Genomic DNA, 21,350 nt, shown 5'->3' with positions numbered 1-21,350 from the left:
TTCAAGACTGATCTTTAACAAATGTCTACGCCAAATGCCGTATTTCACACCCTCTGTAGCGCCCAGAAGCCATCAGAGCTGCTCTGTGGGCGGAGGGGCTGGGCTGGGGACCGTGGGTCACACCCGGACCGCAGCAAGAGGGCCGAGCAGCAAGACACAACCACAGAGAGAGGTTTGGGTGACCAGACCCTGGGGCGTGAGGGGCAGGCCTGGGTGGGTGGAGAGATGCCAGGGGCCCGTTGTTCTGAGTCAGAGCCAGAACCGCGCTGGGTTAGGAAGAACATCACTGCCCTGACGATTTCTGCCGTGCTCATGCTGACTTAACTTCCGTCTCAAATATACGATCTGCCTTTTCACAGTACAGTTAAGCAGGATCAGATTTACCTTTGTCTTTCATGAAAAAATAAATCTCTAGGTAATGAAGTGTCATGTGTAAGATTACAAGGACATAGTAAACCAACAGGACAAAACCGTGTTTTCAACAGCTTTGCCAGTAGTTCTGCCCAATTAGTTCATGAAACGTGGACTCAGCAAATAGCATCAATTCAAACAGCTCTGCTGGAAACCGGGGATGACTCTGAACTTTGCACATCCTTAGTGAAGGCTCACGTTGACACGATGAGAACACACTGCATGCCTGCAGGACCACAGGGGCGCTCCTGGCCGTGGCACAGGGCCGGGGGGAGGTGGCAGGCCCTGGACAGCCCTGGCCGGCATGGCGGGCTGGCTGAAATGGACAGCATGGTGGTAGCAATGTCTGCTCGCTCTAGAACGGCTGTCTGGATCAACAATGGTGTCCTCTGAGGGTTCCCCTGTGGGGACACATACCCCATCGAAGGTGGGGCCCCAGGCTTCCCTTAGGATTGCTGAGATCTGGGACTATTTGGAATACTTGGATCCCAGGCACCCCCATCAGGCTGAGCTGTAGGACTTGGGTACCTGGCCAGCATCCCCCTCACCCAGGTCCTGCAGAAAGCATTCTCTTCTATTTGGTCAGCAACTTCTTGACCTCATGTGTTAAGTAATAGCCATCCTTGCAGCCCCCAAAGCGGCCCCTCCAGGGACTCTGAAGGCATGCCCGCTGCCTCCCTCAGGTCTGGAGGCCATGAGTGTTTCATCCCTGTATCCCAGCATCCCACATGGAGCCAAAAAGGATGGAGGGCAGGGAAGCAGGGGGAAGCGGAGGGAAGGGGGAGCTGGCAATACTGATGTACTAATCATGTGACCCAGCTGCCCGTGCAGGGCCAAGGGGAAGGCCACCCCTAGGTACGGAAAAGCAGGTCAGAACTCAGCTGACCCTGACCCTGACCCTTACCCTGACCTGGTCCTCTTGGCAGGCTGCCTGTCACTTCTGTGGTGTCAGGAACGCCCGACCCCACCGTGGTGGCCCGTCCAGTGCCCACTGGCTTTCTCCACTGGACCCCTTTCCTCCTGTTTCAACCCTTGCCATTTAAAATGATTCAAAGAACAACTGCTTTAAGGAAAATCGAGACTCATGCAGCACAATTACTGTAAACAGCTGTCCGTGTGTCAGGCCTCCTATAACGAAACTGGCCAAAAGTGCCAATGGAAATACTGTGGGTTTGGTCAAACCCGTTTTTTGTTTCCAGGCTCACTTCTGCCGAGAAAATGAAGAATGTCAGTGCTCGCGATGCGTTGGTGCCAGGCCGGCCATCTACGTCTGTGTTTACACACAGAACCTATTAAAATGTCCAGCTATTACCGCCGTGATGAATAGCAGTGATTCAAAAGAACACAACATGGATTGCAGACAGGGATCAGCGTCATGACGGGGTATTTTTCATTGTGTGTGAGGAAGAATCGGTGAGTGGCAGGTACCGAGTTTCTCCTGGAGGAGGACCCACCATCCGGGGATTCCTCCACCCGTAGAACCTCCTGCACAAAAGCCTCTCGCCCTTGGGAGGACGTCGTGGACACAGATCATCCAGCTCCCTCCCGGGTGGTCCTTGGAAGACAACGGAGGGGCTGGCGTGGGTTGGGGTCCACCCACCTCAGCTCCCTTCAGCGGTGAGAGGGGGCGGTCCTCCCACCCACAGTGCTCCTTCCAGGCTTTTCCTCTCCCCAGCCCTCCTGCTGAGCTCAGCCCTGGGCTCCAGGGCCCTGCTCTCTGCCCCCAGTTCAGGCTCCGAGCACCGAGTGAGCTCCAGCAAAACCCGCCATAAACACCATCCGATCAAATTCCAGAAGACAGACGGCAGCCTCCATGCTCTGCCTGGGGGGCGACTCAGCCCCAGACCTCACAGTTCGGCCAGCTCCTTCTCTGTCCCTCCGCTCCCCTCAAGGGGCAGACGTGGCCCCGAGCCAGATACCCAGCGCAGAGCCGGCACCCAGAACCAGGAGGGACCACGTAAGTCAAGGACTCTCCCTGGAGAGAAGGACTGGGCTGAGCCCCTGTTGCTCCCCGCCGGGCGGAGAGCTTAGCAGATGACAGGAGGCTGTGGCCTCGCCCTGGGCCATTCCTGCAGCCTCCCGCCAGGGTCCCACTGGGCGTCATCTGTCGGACGGGAAAGGCCTGGGCAGCGGCCGGAAGCACGGACCCCGTGGACCCTCTCAGGGCAGGAGATCCCAGCAGGTCCTCAGGACTGTCCATCTCCTCTTCCCAAAGGAAACAGGAAAGACCGGCCAGAAGGCAGCCGGCCGTGGCCTCTGATCACTAGGGCCGCACACCACCTCATCCCGGCTCAGAATCAGTTTTCTTTTGTTGGTTTTCAGAACAAGAAGTGGTAAGGGTCTGTAATAAACCCTTCTGATTGCTGGGATGGCTCCTTCGTTTGGGAGCAGAGAGGAACCAAACACCCTCCAACTGTCCCCAAGGAGCCCTGGCCTTCCCCCCACCCGGTGTCGGGATAGTCCTGTCTGTGGGAACTCACACCCGGCAAGGAGGCTGGGGACCCCCGAAGCCCTGGGTCATGAAATGGACTGAGCGTGTGTTCCTCCACACTGGGGCCGGAGCCCACGGTTCCCGGGGCCCAGAGGAGGGCCGGCCGGAGCCAAAAGTGGATGGACGGCCATTTGGTGGAGGAGGGAAGGCCTTCCGCTGTGACGGGAGTGAGGCCTGGAGGATGCCGGTCGGGGGAGTGACAAACCGCACCAAAGGCCCCCCGAAGTGCTGGCCCTGGGGGAGGAGGCCCTGCCATCTTGGCCGTGGAAGGAGCCACGTTCCCAGAGAGAGACAGAAGGACTCCCACGAGGGACAGCAAAGTGGGGGCGTGTCACCCCAGACACCGCAGAGCATCAGAAAGGCTGCAGGAGCCCCTGGGTGACCGCAGGCCTGGGAGGGAGCCTGGCAGGGTCAGGGGGCACCCTGCAGAGCAGAGGGGAACCCAGAGCCGGCCGGGCCAAGCTCTGGGAGAAAGAGAAAGCATGGGCTCCCTGGTGAGGCTGGGAAGGGGGCAAAGGGCGCACAGTGGGCCCCGCCGGACCTAAGCCGCACCCCCCCCTTCATCGGCCACGCGGTGCTGGCCACCCAGCAGCGGATCTCACCCACCAGGACACCTCCGACCTCCCCTCCAGGACCACAGCCCCTACCCGCCCTGCTTGGGGACGCACACAAACTGCCTCCACACGGATGCCGGGGGCCTGCCACGTGGCTCCCCTTTGTCCTCAGCGGGTCCCTGGTCCTTCCGACCTGGATGTGGCCCTGGCCTGCTGTGTGTGGGCCAGGAGGGGTCAGGCCGGGGTCACCAGTCCTCATGAACCCCGCCTCTCCTCACGCCCCTGCACCCGCCGTGTGCAGCCGTGTCCCCTCCCTGGTACTGCAGACACGTCAGGGTCCCTCCGTTCCTGCTGAGACCTCAGCATCTCACCTGCAGCCCCGCCCGGCCTCAGAGAGTGACCTGAACTCCACGCCCAAGCCCATCCCGGTGCCTCGAGAGTCACTCAGAAGCCGCTCAGGATGCACTCACACCTCGTACGGCCCCTGGGTCCCGCCTCGCACACTGCTGGTGACGCCTCGGCCCCTGAACTCGTAAGGGCCGGCGCCTGGGGAGCTGGCCGTAGACAGGTCCTGACTTCCGGCTAGGTCAGCTCAGCGGTCAGCTCCCTGGGAAGTGGTACCGATGACCCACGGGAGCTCTGCGAGGAAGGGTGCGTGTCCATCGCGCGAGTGGCCAGACGTCCCCGAGGGCAGCCGCAGTGCCCAACAGGTGCCAGGGCGTCCGATCTTGATACACCCGCATGGCTGCATCAGACCCAAGGCTCCCACACCTTCCCTGTAGTATCCTGGGATGAGTTCCCTTTTTGTCTTCCTGGGGGAGCTTCAGGGTATCCCACTGCCTGACTCCTCTGCATTTGGGGTTTACCCACAACTTCCGGGGAGCATCCGTCAGGAGCCCCTCACTGCCCCTCCCTCGAGGAGCCCTCTTCGGAGCCCGTGTTGCCACGGGGGGCTGTGCCGGGGGCTGCACTGGGGGCCGCTCGGCTTCCCGGGCTCACTTCATCCTCATCCCCCTGGACCACCTCATGCACAGCCTCCTGAGGATGGGGTGCCCAGAGCGGGGGCAGGGCCACGGCTGCCTGACCCCGGGAGGACCGTCCCAGTTACTGATTTTAGACTGGTGGACCCCTACCCCCATGGACTGTTGGGCTGGCGTTGAATTCCAACGCATCCCAACTCTGAAGGGCCAGGGCTGCTGTTTTCTGGCTTGGAGCGCTTCAGCTGAGAAGCCAGATACACTCTGATGTCTGAGCCTTTGTATGTGACCTATTTTTTCCCTCTGAGGTTTTACAATGTTGTTTTCATCTCCAGTGGCCTGAAATTTCATGCTGATACGCCTCAGGATGGGTCTTTCTTCATTCATTTCTGGCCCGTGGTGAGTCCTTGCACACAGGAAACCCGGGCTTTGAGTCCTGGGAATTTCTTTAGAAAATATGTCTTTGATAATTCCTTCTTCATTGGTCTCTATTTTTGGATCTTATATTCTTTAGACCTCCTGAATCGATCTTCTAATCTGCTTTTTCTTTTCCTTTCCTACTTCCTACTTTTTTAAAAAAATTCTGTTCCTGGCTTTTTGAGATTTCCACAGTTTTATGTCCCAAACATTAGCTGGAGTTGTAACAAATTCTGTTACACACACACATACTCATACAGGTATGTATTAAGTCTGCGAAGACATATACACACATCACGTGTGTGTGCACGTGTGTAATTTCCAGAAGCGCTTTCTTGTCTTCTTACAGCTCTTGAAATAAGTCTTCCTTCAAGGAAGCTACTGCCGTGTGACAAGCAGCACCCGACTCTGGGTGGGAGCTGGGGGTGAAAGTGACCTTGGCCAGCGAGCCTGGTGGGCTCGCCGTGCGTCTCTGCGTCTGTGCCGCCTCCTCTCTGCTGCCTCCGCTGTTCTGTCCCCTCCAAGCTCCTAACCCCTTTCCTTAGGTTTGTGTTTGTTTGTCATCTCTCCTCCCACCAGACGAGGATCCTGATGCTAGAAGCCTGGCGGGGGGATGGGGGGCTTCACAGAGGGGCCTCAGACCCCAGGTCACAGCGCCCAGGTTCTGCATCAGGCTTGGTTGGTAGGCTAGCGGGATATCCCCCCCCCAAATTCTTGTCCACCCGAAACCTCAGACTATGACCTTCTTCGGAATTGGGTCTTTGAAGATGCAATTAGTTAAGGACCTTGAGATGAAATCATCCCTCATGTAGGGCGGGCTCTAAATGAGATGCTGGCATCTCCGTAAGAGGAAAGAGGGAAGTTCAGATGCCCAGGGAGGAAGCCGGAGGCCGAGCCTGGCGGGACGCAGCCACAGCCCAGGAGCCCCCAGGACGGCAGGCAAACCCCAGAGGCAGAAAGAGGCAGGAAGGACCCTCCCCAAGGATGCAGAGGGAGCGCGGCCGCACTGACCCCTTGATCTTGGACCTCTGGCCTCCACACTGCGAGGGGGTGATTTTTGTTGCTGGAAGTCACCCAGCGTGTGGTCACTTGTTACAGCAGCCGTGGGAAGCTCAGAGCCTAAGTTTCTCGGTAAAGAACCCCCCCTGTCCTGACTGCACCCTCTGGGAGTGGGTGGGTCTCACATCTTGGGACTTGGGTTTCTCTCCATCTCCGGGTTTTCAGGAAGCTCCCCCACACTTGGCGTTGGCTTTATGGGGTCCAGAGTTGTGCAGGTGTGATTCCTCCCCGGCGTGAGCCTCTGGGGGCTCCAGGCTCCTGCAGGGCACACAGGGGGCCCCAGCCACGATCTGGGTAGGGAGGACCTGGGAGCCCTCCTGCGGCCTTTCCACCGGCCCCGTGTCAGCTCTGCCTCCACTCCACACGCAGGGGGCCTGTGCCCCGACTCCTGAGTCCTGGGGTCTGAGCGTGACCCTGCTGCTCCCCTGGGGTTCAGCTCCCTGTGACCTGCCAAGTGCAGCTGCCTCTCCCGTTTGGCTTTGCTGTTGCCTCCTCTTCCGTTCACTCCCCGCACGTCCCCGCCACGTCCAGGGGTTTCCAGGGGCCAGAAGTGGGAAGCGTGTATTCTGTTCGTTACACCTGGGAGCCTGGCACAAGCACCTGCGAAGTGCCCCCTGACTGCCCTTCGAGAACCTGAGCCCCAGCGTGAGGGGTCCAGTGCTCGGGGCCCCCGAGTCTCCTCCTTCTGCGTGTCCAGCCCTGGGTGGGTACCTGGCACAAGGACCCTGGCTGAAGCATGGGCGACGTGCTGGGAGAACTCCTTGGACAGAAGGCCCCGGCCAGTCTTTCTCAGGAATCTCGGTGGGAGAGGCTCACACCGGACACACGCGAGGCCCTCGGGTAGTACATTTTGAATCCGGGAACGCAGAGGCCTCCAGGTAGGACCTAGGACTGCTCCCTCCTGAAGCTCCAAGCTTCCTGGGTGGGGCGGCGCTGGGTCTGCGGGGGCAGCCTGGATGAGGCCGGCCGTCCCTGGGGCAGTGAGAACGGACAACCAGAAGAGGCACTGCACCCTCCTCATCCCCTGCCCCGTACCGGGCTGGCTCTTCAATCCTGGACCAGCCACGTGGAGGACGGACGCTCGGCATGGATGAGCGACAGCAAGAGCCGCCTGGGCCTGGATGCCACGTGGGTCAGTGTGCGCGGCGCACGCCGGCCTAAGTACCGGGCTGTCCGGCCCCAGCACGGCCAGTTCACGACACGATGAGCGAGGCAGGGGTGAGAGCCGCAGGCCTCCAGGCTTCGGGCAGAGCTGGGCACGCCTCCGTCCCTCCGGGGCCTAAGGGAGCCCCCCGGGTGCCCGTCCACACCTCCCTGCTGCGCACTCCCAGGTCCAGGACACCTGGGCCTGGGCAGAATTTGGACTTCCAGGGGCAAAGGTGATCAGAGGCAGCTCCTGGGAAAGCGCTTTTGTTGTCATGAATTTCCATGACATCCGAGGTCCTGGAGTAGATTGTACAGACACCCCCCAGAATACCCCTCGCCCCCCACAGTGGTGTGTCCATGTGGCACAGAATTAAAACGTGGGACTTAACTGTTCATTTGAGAGACAGATTCAATCAGCTGGTCTGTCTGGTCTAGGAGGTGTGCATTATAGCAGCCACTGTGGAGCATCTTTAACACAGAAGCACCGCACGTGGCAGACGGAGCATGTACTCGCCTGTCCCGAGTGCCGCTAAAGCCCGGGCGCCGCCCCAGCTGCTCACGTCTGGACAGAAGCCGAGGGTGGGCAGGACGGCGCTCCACTGGCGGGGGCCTCACGCCTACCTGGGGCCTGGCCTTTTCCTTCCCCTTCTGCCTGCCCAGTCAGCCCTGCTCTAAGGGGCCGCGAGGGGGCTAAGGAGGGGATGCTGGTTGCGACCTTGGGGAGGGCCCGTGAGGTCCACCTGCTCAACATGCACGGTGCAGACCAACGTCACAGGCAGCCCTTGGAAAAGGGATCGCGGGAGCCACAGATGCCAGGTCCCCCCCCAGCCCCGAGTACCTCCGGGATGCCGGGTGCCCAGCTCTTCACTGTGACCTGTCCTGGTACCCGCGTGACCTCACCTTGTGACCCTGTGTGCGCCTCACGAGGTGGCTTTCACCCTCAAGACACGGATGCGCCCGAATGTTTTTATTCTGTTTCTTCCTCCTTCTTTGAAATGCTGATCGTGAGCCACTAAATTAATTTCACGACCCACTAATGGAGTGACGACCTGCACTTTGAAAAGAGGTGATCTAGGAAATGCAAACGTCAGCATGAGCCTGGGGTCTGGGTCCTGCTAATCAGTTAATCAATTTATCACATGGATGTACGGGAGCCCCGAATGAGGGAACGGGGCTGGCGGGACCACAAGGCCTGCGCCTGCCCTCAGGCAGCTCATGGTTTGCTGGGGACACAGAGAAGGGAGCAGCCGCAGCCCACGCAGAGAAGGGGGTGGGGCGTGACCAGGCAGGGGTGGGGTGACAGCCACTTCCGGACGTGGCCCCGGCTGCAGGGGCGCTGGGCTGAGACCCTGGCATCTGGGATGAATTAGCAGTCACGTGGCCAAGCAATCCTGAGGTGTCTTACAGCCCCCTCATGGAAAACCAATTTATGCCAAAATGTGAAAGCCCACAGTGCCAATCTGCCATCTGTAAGAGGCCCTAGATGCAATCGTGGAAGGGGATTACGTGCTCCAATTATAAGGTGTTTGGGTTAAAAGTAAGCTTTTAAGAAAGCTTTGAAAATAGGTCTCCACAGGCCAGGGTCACCTCTGCAGACACTTGGGACGATGACAGAGCTCGCTGGTCCCCTAGGGTCATCTCAGCAGGATCTGCCAACCCAAGCACCCGGGGCCCACTTCCCCGGTGGGGATGTGACCCTGCGGGCCAGCACACAGGCAGGAGGAGGTCACTGTCACTGAACACGTCCAGCCGCTCGGCCGTGTCTCCAAGTGTGAGCGTCTCCCGCCAGGGGAGTGAAGGGGCCCTGAGCGGGTGCACCCCTCCCTGACCTGCCCCAGGTGTGGCGGGGCCTTCCTGCCTGGACCGTGGGCTTCTCCTGACGCAACTGTTCCAGCACCAGGCGCTCTCCAGGGCGGGCTGATCTCAGGATGTGCGCATCAGAGACTGTCTTCTCACCCGGAAGACGCGTGGGCCTTCTGCAGCGCCAAGGCCGCGTCTGAGTTGGGCAGACCCGGCAGATTCAAGCCCCACCTCCACGGCCCACTGACCCCCGGCCGTGGCCTCCCTCAGCCACCCCAGCTGCAGTTTTCACGGCTGGAAACCCAAGGTGATGGTCCTGAGCTTCGAGACCTGTGAGCCCGAAGGGAACGACTGTCTGCACCTTCTAACCAAGGTCTTAGAGCAACTTAAGGACCTGAGGCTGTGCTTGCAGGGAGAGGGCGCTAGGGCTGCCGAAGGTGCGCCCTTTGCACGTAGAGGCCCCCCAGAACCTCCGAGGGGCGGGGGCGCAGGGCGCCGGGAGCCGGGAAGGGCTCGGGGGCTTGACGGGAGGAGACGCCCCGATTCACCGTGAGGAGACTGAGGGGTGCTGCCTGGGCCCCGCGGCCTGGAGGGCAGGCCTGACCCCGCAGCCATGCACAGCCAGGCCCGCCACGGAGGGCGGGTGGCCCGGAGCCCCCTCCAAGCCTCACCTCCTGTGGGTGTTCATTCAAAAGACCCCCAACACAGCGCCTCCCGCACCAGGGCTGGACCAGGCGCCCTGGGAATCCACACGCTGACCCCGGGCCCCACGGATCTGGGGACGGTGGCCCCGGGGGTCCAGGGGTCTGCTTGTCCCCCAGTCTCCACCTTTCGGGAAACCTGGAAAGGTCAGCTGCTTCCTAGACGGTCGGGGAGGCAGCGGCCCCACCTCAGAGGCCCTTCCGCTCCCGGAGCAGGGAGGCAGGTGGCAGGTAATGAGCTGGCACACCTGCACACCTGCCAGGTGTGAGGACAGGTCCCTCGCTTCCGTGCTGCACGTGGATGAACAAGCATGGCCGACGCTCAGACAAGCGCACAGCTGCGGCTTCAGCGACCGGAGACCTGGGGCGCACGCTGCAGCCCAACCCAGCGCTCCTCGTGGGCGGCCCCGCTCGGGACGGGCCCCCAGGCCTGTGAGGGGAGGCTGCAGCCACGGCCCCCCTGCCTGAACTCCCGCCAACACAAGAGGCCTCCGAGACATCCGATGGGCTGCCTGGGTGCAGCCGGGGGCCCGCGTCTCCGCTTGACAGCCCCGTCCCCAGAATGTGCCCCCAGAGGCCTGGCTTGTCCCCACCTGACCTCCCTGACGGCGATGGGACCGGGGGGGTATCCGTGTCTCATCTCGGAGCAGCTACACCTAATTGGCCTCTTAAGGACGTTGCTGAAACAGCCCATCTGACTTCTGCAGCGGAGGCTGCAAGGGCAGGAAGGGGTGGGTTTTCCTCTAGACTAATTCCTGAGGGGCTGTGGCCCTGTCCTCTCTGCCGTGGATGCCAGGGGAGAATTTCCAGATCCTTCCACGGAACCCCAGACCTCCCTGACATAACGTCCCCCAGCATCGAGGCGGGAATTTTGGCCAGGAGCCATAGCCCACCCCAGTCCTCAGCTGTCTACGTCAGCCTCGCGAGGAAGAGCCCGGATGAGGGGTGACAATTGGCTGGTCGAGTCCAACACCGTGCGGGCCCAGCCTACGGAGCACCAGAGCCGCCCCCTGGCCCCGGCCGGGCAGCCCCGCTCCCCTGGCCCACACCATCCCAGCCTGCGCTTAATGAGTTTTCCTTTGGGAAAGGAATCTCAGAGAAAACAGCCCCAGAGCCACTTTGCCGCCCTCTGCCTCCCAGCCTGCTGGAGACCAGCCTGGGGAGCCCAGAGTCCACAACTGTCCCTCTTGGTGGGATCCAGGAGGGACAGAGGCACCCTCAGGGGCTCTCGGGGTCTCTGCTCCAAACAGCCACCATGCCTGCCTGGGGGGGGAGGGGATGGCCTGGATGAGGCCCACGGCCCCTCCCCAATCCTTTTTCTTTAAAGGCCCTTCGTTTTGAAGCCCTTCTGTGGGTTCTAACCTTCCCTCCAGCCTGGAGCTGGGAGTACATCGCCCAGAAACAGGACAACTTCACCAGCAATCTCATGTGGGCTGATCGGCCTGGAGGGGGTTCTGTCCAGCCTCTCGGGCCGCTGGGCACTCAGTGACCGTGTGATGGGTCTGAGCAGCCCGGGGACAGACTGACCCGGCCGCAGAGCAGGGAGGTTCTGGAGGAGGAGGGGCTGGCGGCCTGTCTGTCTGTCCTGTCATCGCCGGTGTGGGGTGTACCCCCGCCCCAGTGTGCTCTGGTGCCTAAGGCTCCCGCACCCCCAGTACAGCCAGGGGGCCGCGTACGTACCGTGGTGGTCTTTATCCGCCCGCCGGGCTGCGTGCACGTCCAGCCTGACCGGTTGATCAACAAGTCACAGCCTTCCCCCTCCAGACAAGGGAGCATGTCACACCACTGCTTTGTTCGGATAATTCGTGCTGCGGAGAGAAGAGAGAGCTGTGAGCGCTGGCCTGGGGCATGAGCGGTTCCTACATAGCCCACTTCCCGGCACCGGAATTCAGGGATGGGACGGTCCAGTGGGCAGCGCCTGGTGTCAATCAGGGTGGCCTGGCCAGACTGCTGCCCCATCCCTGGCCTCACAGTCAATCGCTCACTGCCCATCACCAGCTCTGCCATTGGCCACTCAGTAAGTAGTGACTGAGGGCGTGGGGGACAGTTTCAAGGACCTCCCTTCCCGGAGGCAACAATGTACTTCTCTCCTTTGTCTGGAATCCACGTGAGAGCCAGGAAAGACAGCGGCGGGCGGGGGGCGGTGGGGGAGGTCTCCCAATCAGGACCCCCCTCAGATGCAGTGGGGACTGCCCGTCTGCGGGCCGGAATCCTGGGGCCTGGGTGGGTGCTGGGAGGGAGGCGGGCAGGGGGACGGTGGGGACTCCTGGCAGATCGTACGGAGGCCACGGCCCTCCCGGGGCCTCATCCACAAAGGGGACCCCCCTCCCCGAGGACGTCCCAGGGCTGGTGACATCAGGACTCAAGTCCTTGTCATTGTCAGGTGGGGTGGGGAAGGTAGACCCCGTGGCCGCTAAGCACTGATGACTCCAAACCCACGCTTCCAGGCAGAAGGGGGCTGCGTCTCTCTCTTCCTGGGAAACCCACCACCTTTCTGTGGCAGTGGTGGGAGGGCCTGGGAACCCATCAGTGACGGAGGCCGTGGAAGGAGGGACTTTGTGATGGAAAGAACACCGACTGTATGCATGGAACTGTTCAAGGAACCTGGGAACTACGGGTCGTTTTGAATTAGGACAGAGTGATGTGCGTCCTTTTCAAGGCAGGTTCGACTGCTTTGGTGGCTGCAGCGGCCCCCATGGCCCCACCCTGCTCTTCCTACATCTTGAAATTCTTAATAACTTCTCAAGGATCCCAGCATTTCCACTTTGCAGGGGGGCCGCCCATCACGCCACCAGCCCTGCAGGCAGTTGACTGTCCCTACAAAGGTGATAGGGGACCTGGGAAGGGCCTCACCCCATGGGGGCCTGGGCCTTGGGGCCCCTGCAGGGGAGGGTGACTCGGTGAGTCTTAACAAAGGGTGAACTGGGAGGTGGTCTGGAAAACAGACAAGGATGGCATCCCAGGTGACCTCTTGATGCCAATTCTGACAAGCAAGCAGGAGCTGCCTGAGCACAGCGGGGAGTGTCCTGGGATCGATTGGTGGTGCCTGCCAAGGGCACAGCAGAGGGCCCTGTGGGTAGTGTGTTGCTCACCTGGACCCACACCAAGCATCCCTCTACCCACAGCCAGCTGGTCATCCTGAGACCGGCTCCTTTCTAGGCTGAGCTACGGACGGAACTGTGACCCCCACTCCCTGCGGTTGTAGGATGAAGTCCTGACCCCAGAGTGGCTGGACTTGGAAACAGGGCCTTTACAGAAGTACCTGAGGTTAAATGAGGTCATAAGGGTGGGGCCTCACCCCACAGCATTGGTGCCCTTATAGGAACTGACCTCAGAGACCTCAGCCTCTCCCACGTGGGACACAGCGCAGGCGGCCATCTGTGGGCCAGGAGGGGGTCCCCACCAGGGGCGCGTCAGCCGCACCTGCGTCGCACCCGCCTCGCCTCTGGACTTCGAGAAAATGAATTTCTGCTGTTCAAGCCCTACAGCCTATGGTGCTTTGTGACCGCAGCCTGAGCTAAGACGGCCCGGGAGACCTCACAGCATGGAAATGCCCCACATCCAACTGAAGTCAGAGTGGAAAAACACTCCAGCTGAGTGTCAGCGTGGTTCCCACGGAAGAGGAGACGCGGCTCTGCTCTCACGGCAGGCGTGGGGGACGGGCCGTCTCGCCGCCCAGAAACGTCTCTAGGCCACGGCAGGCCCGGCTCCAGCCGCACCTGTGCTCCACGCGGCCCTCCCAGGACCCGCGGGCCACAGGCGGCTGCATCCCTGGCACATCCCCTCGGGCCTCTTCCTCATTCGCTCATTGTCCCCGCAGCAGTCCCCGCAGCAGCCCCGCCGTCCCTGGTGCACCACTTTGGTGACAGTAAATGACAACACAAAAAGCTCGTTGCACACCGACAAATGCAAACTGTAAACCCATGAGGAAGCAACAGGATTGAAATACAGAACCCGCCAATTCCCGGAAACCCTATGTGCATGGCTTAGAGACGGTCATAACGAACTAAAGAAAGAAGGGAGGGTTTCTCTGGGATCAACCAGGACAGACGGCATGGGAGGGGGCTCAAGAGTGGCTAAAAAAGAATCTGGATCTGTGCTCCTGTCTGTCTCCTGGGCCGCACCCAGGGAAATGCTGTCAGCGTACTGTGCCTGTCACCACGGAGGCGGGGCACCCAGACCCCAGCTGTGCCCAGGGAGCAGAGCTAAGAGCAGGAACGGGGCCTTCTCAGGTGACAGACCTGCCCTCCGCTGCAAGAGGGAAATGCAGCTCTGGAGGCAGGGAGGCCGAGGCGAGGCCCCACACAGAGAGACTGGAGCCACCCAGAAGGCCGCTGGCCCAGACCAGCGGGGCAGGGCAGCATGGGCAACGTCAGAGGCCTGGTTCTGATACCCACGCCTCCCTGGCTAGTCTGCAGGACCAGAAAATAGAGGAGGGTTGGGTTCAATCCTGCACTACTGTGCCAGCAGGGGACCTCGAGCCAGCAGTGCTTCCCGTGGGCTCCGTCCTCCCCGGGAAGCTTGGTGACCAAGGGGACAGAGGAGAAGCTGCAGGTGGAGTACCTGGCCCAGGGCTCGGCCAGTCCATGTGTAAAACACACATCCTTCATGGTCAGGTGAGGACAGAAGCCACTCTTGGCCGCTGACCGTGGGGCTGGAGACGGTAGACGGACACTGGCAGAGACCGAGCCAGCCTGCAAGCATCCAAGGGGCTGGGGCGCCCGCTGGTCCCCTGAGGCTCCTCCCCCCAGGCCGCAGCTCAGCTCGGCTCCGGGCCCTCGGTCGAGGACACGGGCCCCGTGCCCCTTCCCCAAAGCACACGGGGTGTCACCAAGCCTTCATCCCCTCTGCTCTGTCCCACACGCAGTTCTAAGAGGCGGGGCGATGGCGGTGGGGGAACATGCAGCGCCCATTCTCCTGGGGGGAGCCCCACAAACATAATGGGACAACATTTGAGGGTCAATCAGGAAGGCAGAGGTCACACAAATGCCCACGTGCAGGCACATGCACACACGTAAACACCCACAAAGGCATGCACACCACACCTACACGTGTGGAACAGCACACACGTGCACACCACGGACACACACACAGATATGCGCACTCGTTCACAGGCACACTCACTGCCATACTTGTGGGACCACTTCACGGGCTGGCCTGGCACACAGCAGGCACGCGGGTGTGTCTGCAAAACAAATGGGCATACCTGCTGCCTGGCCACCGTCCTGTCCCCACCTGGCGCGGTGGCCTGGGCGGGCGGGTGCCGGCCCTGCGGAGGGCACTGGCCAGCCAGGCTGATCACACAGCGCCTTTTGTTGGCCGCGGGAGCTCGGCTCACCCAGCCCTGGCCCACTTCCTGCTGGGGGCGGACGGAGGCGCAGGGCTGGGCCACCACGTCCCAGGGACAAAGGGGCCTTTCGTGCCCACACGTCACCACCTCCTCTCCTCTGGCCCCAGCGTCGTGGCAGCTCCCAGCGGGGGAGGGCATCGCCCAGGGCTGGGGGTGCTGAGGGAGCGGTCCAGCCTGCATCTGTGTCACAACCACGGGGCCCTCGGCCCGTGCAGGCCAGGGGCGTGGATCTCCCGATGGCCGCGTGCCTGGTGCCTGTCCCGGGCCTCGGGGCCCAGCGTGGACCAGCTCTGCGAGCTCGAGCCTTTGAGAGGAAGCGGAAGCCCCGGGACCCGGCCCGGCCCACACGCCTCTCCCTCCACCTCGCATGTACACACGCCCACGTGCACACACATCCACCATGTGTATGTGTGGACGTCGGCCTGCAGGGTCACCCGTCTCTCCAGCGGCCAGTGCTGGGGCCTGGGGATGCAGAGGCTGGGTCCCTTCTCTCCGAATCCCCCTCTGCGAGGACACCCGGGTGACTCCAGGCCCGGAGAGGCTCATTCCCAGCTGCCGCCTCCCCAGAAGGAAGCCGCCCCTGCAGCCTAGTTGCTCGTGAAGGACAGAACAGAAGGCCTCTCGGGACACAGAGAGCGCCGGGCCAACCTCTCAGGCAGGGAGGGGCCTGGCGTCTGGGAGGGGAGCAGGGCAGGGCCCAGGGCGTCCAGGGGGCTGAGAAGCTGGGGGCCCGGATGGGGTGCAGGTCCTGGACACGACCGGACTGGTTCAGGTGGGTCTGGGTCAATCGGCTGAAGGGCCAATTTGCCAAAACTGTGGGGCAAACTGTGCCTGGAGTCGAAGACACATCCTGGCAGCTGCAGGGTGACAAGGGCCACAGAAGGGGCTGCGGGGACACAGCCAAGAGGAGACGGAGTGATGCATTCAAGGGACAGGACGGCTTTTCCCAAGCCCTGGGCACTGCAGCCCACGAAGAACCCGAGGGAGGACCCTCAGGACAGGTGCGCTCCCCAGGGGTCCTAACGGGGACACAGCTCATCTGCCTTGGGGCCCTGCCTGGGGGACCAGCTCCTTCCTCCTTAAGAGACAGAAGGAGCCCAGCCCCTGTGGTCCCTGCTCTGAAGATCTGCCACCTGGGATCAGAGGGATTCGGGGCTAAATTCACTCAGATCTGACAGCCAGCGGAGAGAGGGGCCCTTGGTTGAGTTCATTTACGCCCCAAAAAGCCAATGGTGCTTTACATATGCAATTTCTCAGGAACCTGCAAAACATTCAGAGTTGGTCTCAAACAGCAGAGACCAGCAGCATCTTTCTTCGGAAGGCCCATGAGACAAAGCTTTTTTTCTTATCTGCTCACATTTCCTGAGCCCTTGCCCTCACCAGGCCCCGTGAGGGCCTCTGGCTGGCTTAGCCCTGGAGCTGCAGGGTCCACCCTCCAGGGCCAATGCTCTGGAATTTTCCATCTTGGGAAAAAGACGACCCACGTGAGGCAGGAAAAACGCAGGAAGGGCCAGGACTGAAGGCAGAAGCTGGCGGGCTTCAGAGTCCAGACTCGCCCTGTTCACAGGGGACACAGCGCTGTGGCTTCTCCCCAGTGCTCTCCTCGACCGGGCTAAGCGCCCCTATTTGATTCCTTTCAACCTTCCTGATCAGCGTCCCGAGGAGATACAGAGGGTCTGAGTGGACCCCAGTTCAATCAGCTCACCAGCCACGGGAGCCTCCTATGGCCAAGAGCCTGTGTGCCCAGCTGTTGATCCCGTGTGTGTGTGTGTGTATATGTGTGCGTGTGTGTGCACACACCTGTATGTTGTGTGCGCACGTGCACGCACAAGTATTTGTGTGTGTGTGTGTCCCTGTGTGACGTCTGAAAGTCTATTCTAGTGACTGAGCTGCACGTATGTGGGAACGCTGCCGCCAGCAACACCCCTCTCCCCACCGTGATGCATGTGATGCTGGGACCCCCCCCTCTTTGTTTACCAGCACAAACAAGCTCCAAAGATGTGGAAGCTCAGAAACGCACCCCAACGAGATGCCTTCGCCCACCCCCAAACCTAGGGATTGGACAACCAGGGCGACCGTGAAGCCATCCGGGGTCTGGTGGACAGCACGCCTTCTCAGACAGCAACCGCGGCGACCAGCGCGCTGCTCGCTTGGGTCTGGACAGATGCACGGGGATCGCGGAGGCCATACCGCTCCGCTCAACGCCCGCACCCTTTGCTGCTCGTCAACTGCATGGTTCCCTTCGGAATAAACTGTTTCTTCATTTCCATTAACACATGAATCTGCTTACTTTACTCAACAGCTTGGAAAAATGAATCATCCAGAACAAAACCAGTGGGATTCCAGAAATCTCTGGCCACATTCTCAGATACGGTCATAAATGGACCTTGTCCGTCTGAGACGGGGAGGCCGCTGTCTCCGGCAGCATCTAACCCAGAAGCATCTGTCCCCAAAGTCCCCCGGATCTTGCTGGTGACAGAGAGGTGAGGCCACATCCACACCCATGAGGAAAAGGGCGGCTGACATTTAATATAAGCATATAGATATTAATTACACACACACACACGGGAGTCAAATATATCTGGGATGTATCAAGGGTTCTGGAAGAATCTACCGCATGAAGAGCTGACACAGGCCCTGAGGATGTAATCCAGAGGCTACTGCTGCAGGGAACGTTTCGAGGACCCCAGGAGGGCCCTGGGCTCCCATCTCTGTGCTCCTCAGGATGGCATGTTGAGGCCCCTCCTGGGAGCAGTTACCAGCAGGGGCAGGAAGGCCCGTGGGGCTGGGAGGTCAGAGGGTACCCTGGGTAGCCCCCGAGCTACCCTTAGAGGACCTTCCTGGCAATAGCCTCTCTCAGGCCGTCCCTCCCTGGCACCCTGGCCCCGGGGGCGGGAGGAATCAGAGGAGTAGCGCTCTGGAGGAGGGCACAGCGATGGTGGAAGGACAGGTGAGCCCACGGGAGGCCCCGCCCGGCCTGGGGAGGGCCGGCAGCTGTGTGGAAATGACCTGGCACACGTGGGCCTCCCTGGCGGGCTCTGGTCTCCCCCTGACCCCACCAGGGGATCGGTGGCCTTGGGCTTGGGAAAACGCAAACAACCAGAGCACCTGCTGGGACACCCCCCCGATTCCGGGAGAAATCCATTTTGCCCTTACACACCCAGGGCAGCTTCTGCATTTTACAAACTCCCATTTGAAACGTCAATGCCCAAACACAGCAGGTGAGCACACCGGGCGGGACGGAGCAGGCCAGGTGGCTCCTGGGGGCTCTGAAGCAAGCTGCTGGGCCGGGCCAGGTGGCTCCTGGGGGCTCTGAAGCAAGCTGCCGGGCCGGGCCAGGTGGCTCCTGGGGGCTCTGAAGCAAGCTGCTGGGCCGCGCAGGCAGCTGCTGACCGTGGGGACTGGCTTGCCGGTGCTCATGGGGAGTCACATGCTCCTTCATCGATACACTGATTATTGGTTATTACTTACGAGGAATCAATTCGCCTGATCTTCACGTCACACATGGGAACAAGGAAGCTCAGAGAGGTTAGGAGATTTCCACATTCACACAGCTGCCGGGAGGCGACGATGCGAGGGCTTGAGCCTGGTCAGCCTGAACAGGGTCCCCCATCCTCCCTGATTCCACGCGGCCGTGCGCAGGAACGGGATCCCAGAGGCAGCAAGAGGATGAGCAGGAAGGGCCCGGCCGGCAGGAGAAACCGTGACTCGACCAGGGAGGGAGAGGCGGCCAGGGGGGCGTTCGGAGCTCGACCCCTTGGGGTCCGAGTCCCAGGGCTGCTCACAGCTGGGCCCTCAGGTCAGGCGCCTGCCCTCTCTGTGCCTCAGCCTTCTCACCTGTGGAAGGGATGAAGGCCGCTGTGTCGGGGCAGGGTAGGGGGCTGATGCAAGGACACAGCTGATGTAAGAGCCAGTCTGAACGGCCGCGGCTGAGGGAACGCCCCCGCCCCACCACTGTGCATTCTCTCAGCATCATTATGGGCTAGGACAGCTCAAGGGAAGCTGTGGCGCGACACGCGCGTGCCCCCAGCACCAGGCTCCTCTGCTGCAGGCGGGTGGCTGGCCCGGCAGTTGGTGGGGGGCAGAGGCCTTCCGCGCCAGCATCCTGAGCTCTGGAGGCCAGCAAGGGACAGCACAGCCCCACCGAGGACCAGTGCCAGGGCCACTGAGGGCACAGGGAGGTGACCCTCCCCTGGGGCAGCCCCACCCCCCGACTCTGTTAAAGGGCCCTTGCGTAGCCGCCGCCTGCCCCGTCCGTCTCCATCTCCGAGTCCGCTAGGCCCTCCACGCTGCTCCACAGCTACACCCCCAGCTGCAGGAGACCTACTCAGGCCCCTTCCTGTGGTCCACCACGCTGTCCCGAGACGGGCATCTCTGCTGTTTGCGCTTTCCAGCTTAGCTCTGCTATCAACACGCCTTTCCTCTTCTTTTGAAGTATCTTCTCAGGACATATTTCCGGGAGAGGAATTACAGGGTCAGAGGGTCTGAGCGTCTCCACGGCCCTGGACGCATCCCGCCAGGCTGACCGCCAAGTGGATCAGACCCTGACCACGGCCAATCACGTGTCCTCGGTCATCTGTCCCCAGGGGAGCTGGCACCGAGTCCCGTCCTGCAGGCGACTCTGTGACCATCAGTAGGAGGAGGGTCAGAGGGCAGCTTTCCGACGGCCTTGGGCCTGAATAACTCTCTCCCACAGACATTTATTCTGTGCACGTTAGGCCAGCGAGCCTGTGTTCTGAGAGCTGCAGGTAGAAATGGCATTTCCCGTCCTCCCTGGAGAAGCTGCTCCGTCCCCGAGACGCCCCAGGCTGGGGTCACAGGGCTCTGGAGGAGGGGCGGTCTCGGCAGGGGTCACGGGAGACTCCAGGAGGCCTTGGTGGTGGCTTGTCCCAGCCCCTCTCTGTCCCCAGAAGCATCTGGGGGGTAGAGGATGGACGGGGTCCTGGGGCTCCCACTGTGCTGGACCCATAAGACCCCCCAGCAGCATCCCAGCCCCGAGGGGCCTCCACGCTGGCTCCAGAGGCCTGGCTGCCAGCTCTGGGCTGCTCTGGCCTGGGCCCGGCTGGGTCTGCGGTCAGCAGCCCGAGGACAGGGAGCTGCTTCCCATTCTGACCCGCCTGGGGCTGTGCTCCGCCTACAGCCCCCTGCCACCCCCCACAAGGCTTTCTAACATATACACAGGTATACGTCTATACACGCGTGTATTAGGAGCTTCTACGTGCTCACACATTTTGCTTGGTTCCCAATAATTAGAGTACGCCGCACGCACGTGTCTGCCCTACCTGTGATTTCAGGGTGGGCTGTGTTGACATTCATCAGTTTATAGGGCTAGCTTCATTCCCTCAACCTTCCCCCAGTGCCAGGCTGTGCCGATTCCTCTTGTAGGAACTGGGTACATAGAATCGCCTCCAATGGTCCCCAAATATGCTTCGGGTCTTTGCCATGCTGATTACAGCTGACAGCCAGGAAGGGGGGTCCGTGATGGCAGCAGGGCCTTGAATCACAGCAGCTCCCGCTACCCACCTGTGTTCTGGGGGCCCCAGACGTCCCAGCTGAGAGCGTGGTGTGGATTCTCACAGCGGCCTCGGACGGGCACAGGGCCGTGGGGAGAAGGAACACACAGCCTGAAGGAACCTGAGACCCTGAAGTCACGGTAAGGAGCTGCCCGGGTAGAGGTGAGGGAGGTAGGGAGGGGCCTCCGAGCAGAGAAGCCCCCATGCAGGGCTGGCCCTGTGCGCACACCTGCTCCAGCCCCCAGCTCTGAGGCCCACTTGGTGACAGGTGGACTTCAGCCCCAGGATGGAGGGACATAGGGTCCATCGTCTGTGGACCCTGCTGGGGAGGTTTAGTGGGTTCCGTGGGAAAAGGTGTGAGGAGACGCAGGACTAACAGACACGTGGCCACTGACCCTACGTCCTTACTGGAGAGCACTGGCCCAGGTGATGGTTTAAAAGCTCCCTGTGCTGGGGCGCACGGGTCGTGCACGGAAGGGGGTCCACAAGGATGCTGGGGGGATGGACCAGGTGGTCCTGGATACACAGGTGAGCGTCGGGCCAGGAGAAGGGTGCCAGGGACAAAGAGCCCTCCCTATCCCGGCTTTCCGGAACCTTCTCTGACCCTGCCCGGCTTCTGCTCCTGGGCTGGGGTGGGTGGCTTGTCATCGCTACCACGGCCCCCGCTATTCCTGGGGTCACGGGGCCTGACACTCAGCACCGTGTGCGGGTCACGTACCTGTCCCCCCTCACTGGTTTGGTCATCCCCCCTCCCCCACCCCCACCCTCACTCAGGACGGGCAGGACGGCAAGGCCAAAATGCCAACAGGAAGAGCTGCGTCAGTACAGGGTCCCGAGGACCCCATCCCATTCCATCCTCACCAGGCCAGAGCAGGAAGGAAGGTCCCAGCCAGCAGACTAGGGACGGGCTCCGAGCGGCAGCCCCCCGCAC

General features: G+C 61.4%; 1 long non-coding RNA gene across 2 annotated transcripts in view; it reads right to left on the bottom strand.

Moving 5' to 3' along the window:
* Positions 1 to 18,993, bottom strand: part of LOC309610294 — a 39,986-nt gene extending 20,993 nt beyond the window's left edge. Inside the window, exons 1-2 of one of the 2 annotated variants that reach the window (XR_014233819.1) lie at positions 18,378 to 18,993; positions 11,237 to 11,364 (exon numbers count right to left, since the gene is read on the bottom strand). This is a non-coding gene — a long non-coding RNA (uncharacterized lncRNA). Of the gene's footprint in view, positions 1 to 11,236; positions 11,365 to 14,762; positions 15,086 to 18,377 lie in introns of those variants that run through there. The other variant, XR_014233820.1, reaches the window with a different exon arrangement.
* Between the last annotated feature and the right edge of the window lie 2,357 nt (positions 18,994 to 21,350).

This window comes from Balaenoptera borealis (assembly GCF_965194805.1).
Source record: "Balaenoptera borealis genome assembly, chromosome: 13".
Taxonomy (NCBI): Eukaryota; Metazoa; Chordata; class Mammalia; order Artiodactyla; family Balaenopteridae; genus Balaenoptera; species Balaenoptera borealis.
Note: the sequence above shows the minus strand (reverse complement) of the source record. Positions and strands in the feature narration are given on the sequence as shown.